This window comes from Bombus vancouverensis, unplaced genomic scaffold (assembly GCF_051014615.1).
Source record: "Bombus vancouverensis nearcticus unplaced genomic scaffold, iyBomVanc1_principal scaffold0041, whole genome shotgun sequence".
Lineage (NCBI taxonomy): Eukaryota > Metazoa > Arthropoda > Insecta > Hymenoptera > Apidae > Bombus > Bombus vancouverensis.
In genome coordinates this window covers 92,185-100,865 of record NW_027468932.1, presented here as the reverse complement: position 1 = coordinate 100,865, position 8,681 = coordinate 92,185, and the positions used below count along the sequence as shown (strand labels likewise).

The window sequence follows — 8,681 nt, the reverse complement described above, 5'->3', positions numbered from 1 at the left end:
TTTCTCTACTTTACGAATAGAAGCATTTCCGTCCTTTATGTTTAATTCGACGGTATTCAGGAAGTATGTGCCAATTATGAACGAGTGTTGCATCAAAGTATCTGAAACTACATGTATCGTTACAACGTACGACTCATCATCTATCACAATATTCGTCGAAAATTCTTCGAGTGTACAATTTCTTCCGGACCCGATACCAATTTTCACATACTGATTCGCTCTCATTAAAGTTAGTTCGCTACCGGTATCTATTAGCGCGCTCAATTCGAAATTTCCGATCTTGAAGTCTTTACCACGCTTCGTCTGCAACGATTGCCACGTGCTAGAAACAACTTTATGGGACTCGCTCAGGTTGTCGCATTTCGATACGATGTGTCCGTACTCTCTACACTTAAAGCACTTGGGTCCTCTCGACCTATTCGGGCACTCTGCACACTCATATTCTTCGTCGCCGCAATTGTAACATCTCGTCTTCTTCATATCTCCAGATTGACTGGGCATCCTGCTCCTTTCAATTTTGGCTAGCTTCACAATCAATTTTGCTCTGCGATAATTCTGTTCCTCGTACATGATTAATCTCTTCCTCAATTCTTTAATGGATGTAGTAGACTTATTGTTTTCTTCATCTACTATTCCTTCTACAATATGCTCCACTTTCGCCTCCTCTTCCATATCAACATGGCTGGCTATTTCAAGCATGCGGTACATATTCAAGCATGCGGTACAATTTATATTCTAGAGAAAAATGGCGCGCCCGGGCGAATAGATGGCGTTAAACGCAATGATCCCAATTGAACTGAAAAGTCGTTATGTATTAAGGGACTTGTGTGTAGAGGATGGTTAATCGAGAGATTTATTAGACGAGATTGCCCGTTGTAGAAACCGTCAAGTATATTTTAAAATGATTAAATAAATAAGAACAGATAATGTTCGCAAAGACGCTCGTATTAACGGATTCGCTAAGACAGTGTATAACCGCTCGCTCATAACTCGTTAGTAACTGATCAATACTCGGTAGATAGTCGGTAGAGTCATAGGACGTGGCGGATCGAGAGCGACTCATGTTGTTGTGCCTCGGAACACGGACATCGCCTTGACGCACGAAATATATCGATAGGTAAACTCCGGACAAAACAAAGTCACCGTTATGGGCAATCGTCGATCTAAGATGAATTCAAATTTTCCGACTCCCCCCCCCTCCCCCAGTATAAATAAACGGACGTGATCGCGAGTTTGTATATACCGAGTACCTACGAATTATCGATCAATATCTACGAGTTATTATCCGACTCATCCGAGTTATAGTTATCGAGTTTTTCGCAAGCGACCATACCCTAGCTTCGCGAATACATTTGTACGAGCGTCTCTCGACGGTATTTATATTTATTCGTATTTATTTTATTTATTCTAAATATATTTGAGGCATTGCAGCAGCAATTTCTCGTATTCTCTAAATTATTGATCCTCACACGATCCACTACATGATCGATAACTCTTTACGATTGCGTCCGTTTAAACTGGTACAGTATAAACTGGTCGGAGGAGAATCGGAAAATTCAAATTCGTCTTCGTTCGACAGTTGCACGTAGCGGCAACATAGTTTTGTCCGGAGTTTATTTATTGCTACATTATGTATGTCCTAACGATATTGATACTCCGAGGCAAAAAAACAACATAATTTGAATTGTCCTCTAGCTCATGTACCGCTACATGTACTTTCAAGGAGCAAAACTGGCACAGTCCCGCTTGTGACGCGAAACGGAGATTATCGTTTCCCTTCCTTTAACGCATTTTGCCATTGAAAGACACGAATTTCTGTGACTTGTTTTATCTCTGTTATAAAAGTTGATATTTACAATTTTGTAGTTTTTATGCAAACGTAAAAGGTAAGTAAATATTAATAAATATTATAATAATATAATATAGTACTGTATAATAATATTAATAAATGCTTCGCTATTTACTTATTTTATTTCCATTAAAGTATATTGTATTTTTCATTAGAGTACTTTCACTTTTATTTGGTGTAATAATAAACATATACGTTAATATTCATTGACATTAGTGTAATTGCAAGCTTCCGTGTAAATATATTAAGTACGCGACTTATAAGGGTAGAGACCGATATAGATATGTTGACTATTCTAAGGATACAGAATAAGTGAAGTTTTACTGACGATACTGTGTCTAAGGAAAGCTAGGGGTGGGTGTGTCTAAGGACACGGGACTATCGGATTTGTTGATGACAATTTTGGTTAAGGAAGTGAGGGCAGTAGATACCGTCTCCGATTGGATAATAGGACGGTTGGTGGACCAGGAAGGGTTTTAGCCGCTCTCGCGAGAAAGTTGCCAACGGAACATACCAGATGTGGAGAAAACCAACTTTCTAAGCTAACACGTGGTAGACAATAAACGTAAAGGGAAATTTAAGACAGGAAATACTCGCTTGGTCCGAAGGACCTTAACTATAAAAATGCCAAGGCCCCTGGTGGGCACTTAAGACTATTGAGGGTGCGTGCCAAGGATATGCAGACATCTGGGTGCCATCCTGTCCGTGGTGTGTGGCCTGGTCTCTGATGTGAATTGACGTTACACAGGCACGGACACTTCAAAACTTGTTCAACTAGGATAACTAGAACGAAAACACGAGAATAAAACACTAGAGCTATTGCATGAACAAAAGCTTTGAAAAATGCAAACATTGCAGAGGAAGCGATTGCATATAAATCCGCTGCGTTAAATGTGCAGGTACACACCCCACTGACCAGTGCACTAAATCACCGGAAATCCCAACGAAGTGCATCCACTGTCAAGGTGACCATTCTGCTAACTACAAAGGCCGCTCAGCCTACAAAACCTTATGTATAAATAAGTATCCCAAGCTTAGAGCCAAAGAGACAACCAATCAAATACCCAGTCTTCCGAAATTCACTACTACTTCAATCTCCTATACTACTCCCAAACAGTACAAGGAAATCAAAATAATCCAAATAACCACAGGGACCATTCTCAAAATAATGTCTCCAATTCATAAAACACAGACAACGTCTCTAGTGTCACAGTGGCCCCGCGAATGCAGCAATAGGATAATCATATCTCTCACATACCTTAGCCATCGAAACAGTAACTAAGCAGTAACAGGATCCCTATGTGACCGGCATCCAACGATAACCCCTCCACAGGAGCCAACCCCTTGATATAAAAAAACCTCCCAAGTCAGTACTCGACATTCTATTCTGTTCTGTTATAACATTCTGTATCGTTACTTTGTCAGTTTCTAATAAATTTTGTAATAACGATCATAATTGGAATACGAATCTCTCACCTTACGTGCGGAATGTGAAATAATCCCGAATCAACGTGACATTAGAGTTGAAAAGTTAAAGGAAAAACAATCTGAACAAATAAATAATTTGCTATCACTATTAACACTCACCATGGATAAATTAATACGCCCCGACGCAAAATAAAATCAAGACGCATAGCTCTTTGGAATGCCAAGGGGCTAGCTCAATACAAATTCGAACTAGAACTCTTCCTAAAGCAACAGCAAGTCGACGTAATGCTCGTATCTGAAACCCACTTCACCGACAAAAACTATCTGAAAATAAATGGTTATAACTTCTACCATACCCAACATCCCAGCGGAAAGGCCCACGGTGGCACCGGAATCATTATCAAATCCAGCATTAAGCACTACGAACTTCCATCATTCCAGAAAGATTACCTCCAAGCAACAAACGTAGCAATAGAAGACTACCATGGTACAATCACCACTTCAGCAGTATACTGCCCTCCCAGACACTCCATCGCCAAAGAAGATTTTGATAATTTTCTTGGCACTCTGGGCAATAGATTCATAGCTGGAGGAGACTATAACGCCAAACTTACCCAATGGGGCAGAGGTCACAGTAAGAGGCAAAAATCTCTTAAACAGCATAATCACCAACAATCTCGACTACTTCACCACATATGAACCCACACACTGGCCCACTGACACTAACAAAATACCTGACTTACTTGACTTCTTCATAACTAAAAATATCTCGCCAAAATATGTCCAAATCAACTCCTCGGCTGATCTCTCTTCTGACCATTCGCCCGTGATAGCAACAGTCAGTTCAACAAGTATCGAGAATACACCTAATGGCTTTATTCATAATCAACTCACCAACTGGCAGCTCTTTAGAGAAGTCTTTAATGACTCAACTTCAGCCTTAATTTCACTAAAAACTAATGAAGATATCGAAGCAGTCACGAAATACTTAAACACGAGCATAATAAACGCTATCCGCTCCTCCACACCTACTAAGACTTCTATCAGCAAACGTGAATATCCCCATTACATATTTAAAAAAATAGCAGAAAAACGTAGACTAAGAAGAGTATGGTAGTCCCATAGAACACCGGATAACAAACGCAAACTAAACAACGCAACTAGAAAGCCAATCACAATCATCAAAAATTATAAAAACGACTGTTTTCATAAATATCTCGCCAATTTGTCCCCCACAGCTGACTCCAACTACTCACTATGGAGGGCTTCCAGGAAACTCACGCGCTCCCCGCAAATAATCCCATCAATCCGCTATCCGCAAGGTGGATGGGCGTGTAGCCCTATAGGTAAAGCCAACCTGTTTGCTAAATACTTGTCTAAAGTATTTAAACCCCATTCCTCCAAAGCTGCCGCAGACATTACTGAACACCTGCACTCTCCCTTCTAAATGTCTCCTCCTATTGAACCCTTCACTTCTGCAGAGATTATAGAATCAATCAGTCGCCTAAACCCCAAGAAAGCAGCGGGGCATGACCTAATAGGCAATAGAGCAATCAATGAACTTCTCATAAAAGGGATTGCACTCGTCACATCGATTTTTAACGCAATTCTTCGCCTTGAATACTTTCCTAAGGCCTGGAAAATTTCACTGATTACTCTCATCCCTAAACTCGGAAAACCAATATATGAAACTCTGCTCCTATCGCCCAATTAGTCTTTTACCTATCCTGTCAAAACTATTCGAGAAAATGCTAACGAATAGACTCCTTCCACTCTTGGGGGATTTGAAAATACTCCCAGATCATCAATTCGGTTTTCGGAAACAGCATTCAACAGTAGAGCAAATCCATCGCATAACACACATTATCAACCAATCCCTTGAAAAGAAAAAATATTGCTCAGCGATATTCCTAAACATTCAACAGGCATTCGACAAAGTATGACACGAAGTACTACTATACAAACTTAAAAAAGTCCTACCACACACCAACTACTCCATCTTAAAGTCCTACCTAACCAATAGACAACTCATGGTTAAATACTTAGACGTCACTTCCACAGCGTTCCCAATGGAATCTAGCATACTCCGAGGTAGTGTCCTCGGACGCCTGCTGTTCTCCATCTACACTGTTACCGATTTACCACCATCAACAGAGATAACAATAGCAACATTTGCTGACGACACAGCGCTACTAGCTTCCCACGCTGTTACGTCGCATGGAACAGCTGTACTCCAGCCGACGCTACCTGGCAGCCAGCGGCCCTCAATAAACTCAAGGACCCACCATAAACCGTCAACTTTGGCTTCATTGTTTCCACATGTTTGCCAGTCAAACTGTTTGTCTAGAAGTAAGTATTTTCAGTTTATTTTCGGGTTTCGGAAAAGTCCTTGAGTTTATTAGGCTCTTAGAAATCACGGAGAAAGCGTGTAGTCACCGAATGGGAATACCGAACACATGTTTATCGAAAAGGACTGGTTTTCCCCAGGAACGAAGTCACCCCCCGATCCACGTTGGTGGGAGACTACCTCATATCCTTTTTCATTAGCATGGCTCATAACCAATCGGCATCGCGGATGGTTACCCTCACTTCCTTGACGAAAAGTGTGAACAACGAATCCGCGTTCTTCGTTCAAAGGGCACACCCACGCCAAACTTTCCTCCGGAAAAACATAAGAGGGAATAGTCAGTCAAGCAATTCGAGCCTCTCAAGTGGGTCATTACATCAACTCAATACTGTAGAAGCAATTCAGAAAAATATGACAAGGAAGGGATGTGTGTTGAATAATAGATAATAAAACTTCATTTACCTTAAAAACTGTTCTTTTTAATAATATTAGCCCGAAACGTTTTAAATGTAAATGCATACAGAATTTGATTTTATGCTAAAAGTATCTGTACATGCTCAATCCGCCTTGCGATAGCATACGTATCTAACAGGGGATTCGTAATATATTTGACACATATTATCTTTACACGGGAAAATCCATGTCGAAGGAGCAAAAATATCCTGCAAAATTGAGACTGAAAACATATTTTACGGAATATCCCGGAAATTATTACGTTTAGAAAGACAGTTTAAACGTAGCAATTGTCTACAAGCAAGGAATTCAGCTAAACAGTTTTAATCTATAATTTAATTTTATCTGCAAATTTTCTTTAATACTAGAAATTCGCGTCTTTTTGTTAACTTTTATTGCAAAATGTTGTTCGATGCTGTGGAAAATTGAGAAACTTCAAAGAAATGTATAAAATATGGATAAATGGAAATTTTTATTTTTGATATTATAACAAAAATAACTGCATTTGTTATTATTGTACTATACTTGAAATAAATTCAGCCACTTCCAACATAAAAGTAAATTGTTTGTAATATGAAAAATACACAACATCAGACAGATATTAAGAAACACACTATGTAACTTCAATTTATATATCATGTTCATAACATATAACAATATTTCCAAAATATTATATCATAATAGAAATGTAATTATATTCTTTCCAGCCATCTTACTCAAGATCCAGTTTTCGGTTTTTGGTCGTGGACCTTTGCCCTATCGAAGCTAGTAGAATTTTGCGACACAGCCTTCATTGTGTTACGAAAGCAACCGTTGATTTTTCTACATTGGTACCATCACGTAACAGTCCTTCTCTATACCTGGTTCTCTTATGCAGAGGCCACAGAAAATGGCAAGTGGTTTGGCTTGGTAAACTCTTTCGTTCATGCCTGGATGTACTCCTATTATGCTCTGAAAGCAATGCGGTTCAATATACCAAAATGGGTCGCCATGTTTGTTACTACGCTACAGCTATCACAAATGGTTGTGGGTTGCATTTTAACTGCATCAGCTTACTACTATGTACACAGTGCCCAAGTTGAATGTCACGTTACGCCTTTGAACATCAAACTTGCTATGCTGATGTACCTCAGCTATTTCATTTTATTTGTCAGATTCTTCCAGCAGGCTTATTTATCTAACAAACACATAAAAAAAATTGGAAAGAAGGATTAGCCTAATAGATCTGCAAGTTATAACAAGCTGAAGTTTATGTAGAGCAGGTGAAAAATTTTTTAAATCTTTTTTACGGATGCTTTTCAGTGACATATCTTAAGAAAAACTTTATCAAAATCTCATGTGATGGATATGGACGTCAAGAAATAATTTGATGAATATAGTTCTCTCAAGCCTTTGTGAAGGCAAAGTTGTAAAGATTGATTGTGAATGAATGAAAATGGAGAAATAGAATTAAAGTAAATCTCGCACACTAAATCAGAAATAAATTTTTAATATCTTAACAATATTATCGTTAACTATAGTACGAATGAATTAATAAATCTCGTCCTGGAAACACATATATCCCTAATCTGTTTACTTATGAAACGATTTCCAAAGAAATTTTTTGGTCTCTTTTATTTGTAATGTTTCCTTCTTCCGATAACGTGACAAAACCTTACTGGAACAAGAACGGAAGCGATATAATATTTGAAAATGTAATGTGTAAATATTCGGGTAATATTAACGTATCTAATATTGAATCATCTAATAGTAAAAAAAATATTAAACACAGATTCGCCGGCAAATCTGATATACTTTTATAATAATGAATTATAGGGTTGACATATTTATTGTCGTACGTATAAAACTATGAAACTATATATATTGAAAGAAGCCATAGAATACATAACAATTTGTATGAATAAAGTACGAGTGATATTAAAAAATGGATCATGCATTAGTTCAAAATCTTTATTGAGCCTTAGAATATTTTCTGCTATTTTTAAGTGTCAATATTGATTATTATCTTGTTTAGTATGTAGGGAACGCCTCTCAAACGTTTTTCTATTTTCATTCGAACTGCCTATGTACGTATATATGTATGTATATTATACCGCCGTTTTCTGGTGGTATTACATATTCTAATGGTGTAAGAAAATACTTATACTCATTGTTTTGTAAAATACACACTACCGGTGAAGAATTGATAACCTTCCCATTGCGTCTATATTATATCATCTACTAGTTTTATTATGAATTTAAGAGTTATTACTACAAAAATTAAAGAAATGATAAAATTTTTGCAAACAGTGCTTTCTTTTTAGTTTGTTACAATATTTTAAAAAGCAGCCTTATGAAACTTCAGAATCGAGGAAAAAATATTCGTCGGTGTGACGGTAAGCTTTAATTAAGGCTTTAATTAAGGACGGATTTCTTCCGGTACCCCCGCGCCATACGCGGCTACGTTTGTTAAAACTCGAATCACATGGGCGATATCCATAGCCGCACTAGTTCCAACATATGTATGCCATGTTTGTGTTGACATATATACCACAGCGTTAATATCATGGACAGCACTGCTTCTATTTTTCAACAAGCAAGTTTCAAGTATTGCATTGCGTCTGA

At 38.0% G+C, this 8,681-nt stretch overlaps 1 pseudogene; it reads left to right on the top strand.

Annotated features, from left to right (window-relative positions):
• The first annotated feature begins 5,307 nt into the window (after nt 1-5,307).
• LOC117162097 (very long chain fatty acid elongase 6 pseudogene) lies at nt 5,308-7,568 on the top strand (annotated as a pseudogene).
• Nucleotides 7,569-8,681: the final 1,113 nt, after the last annotated feature.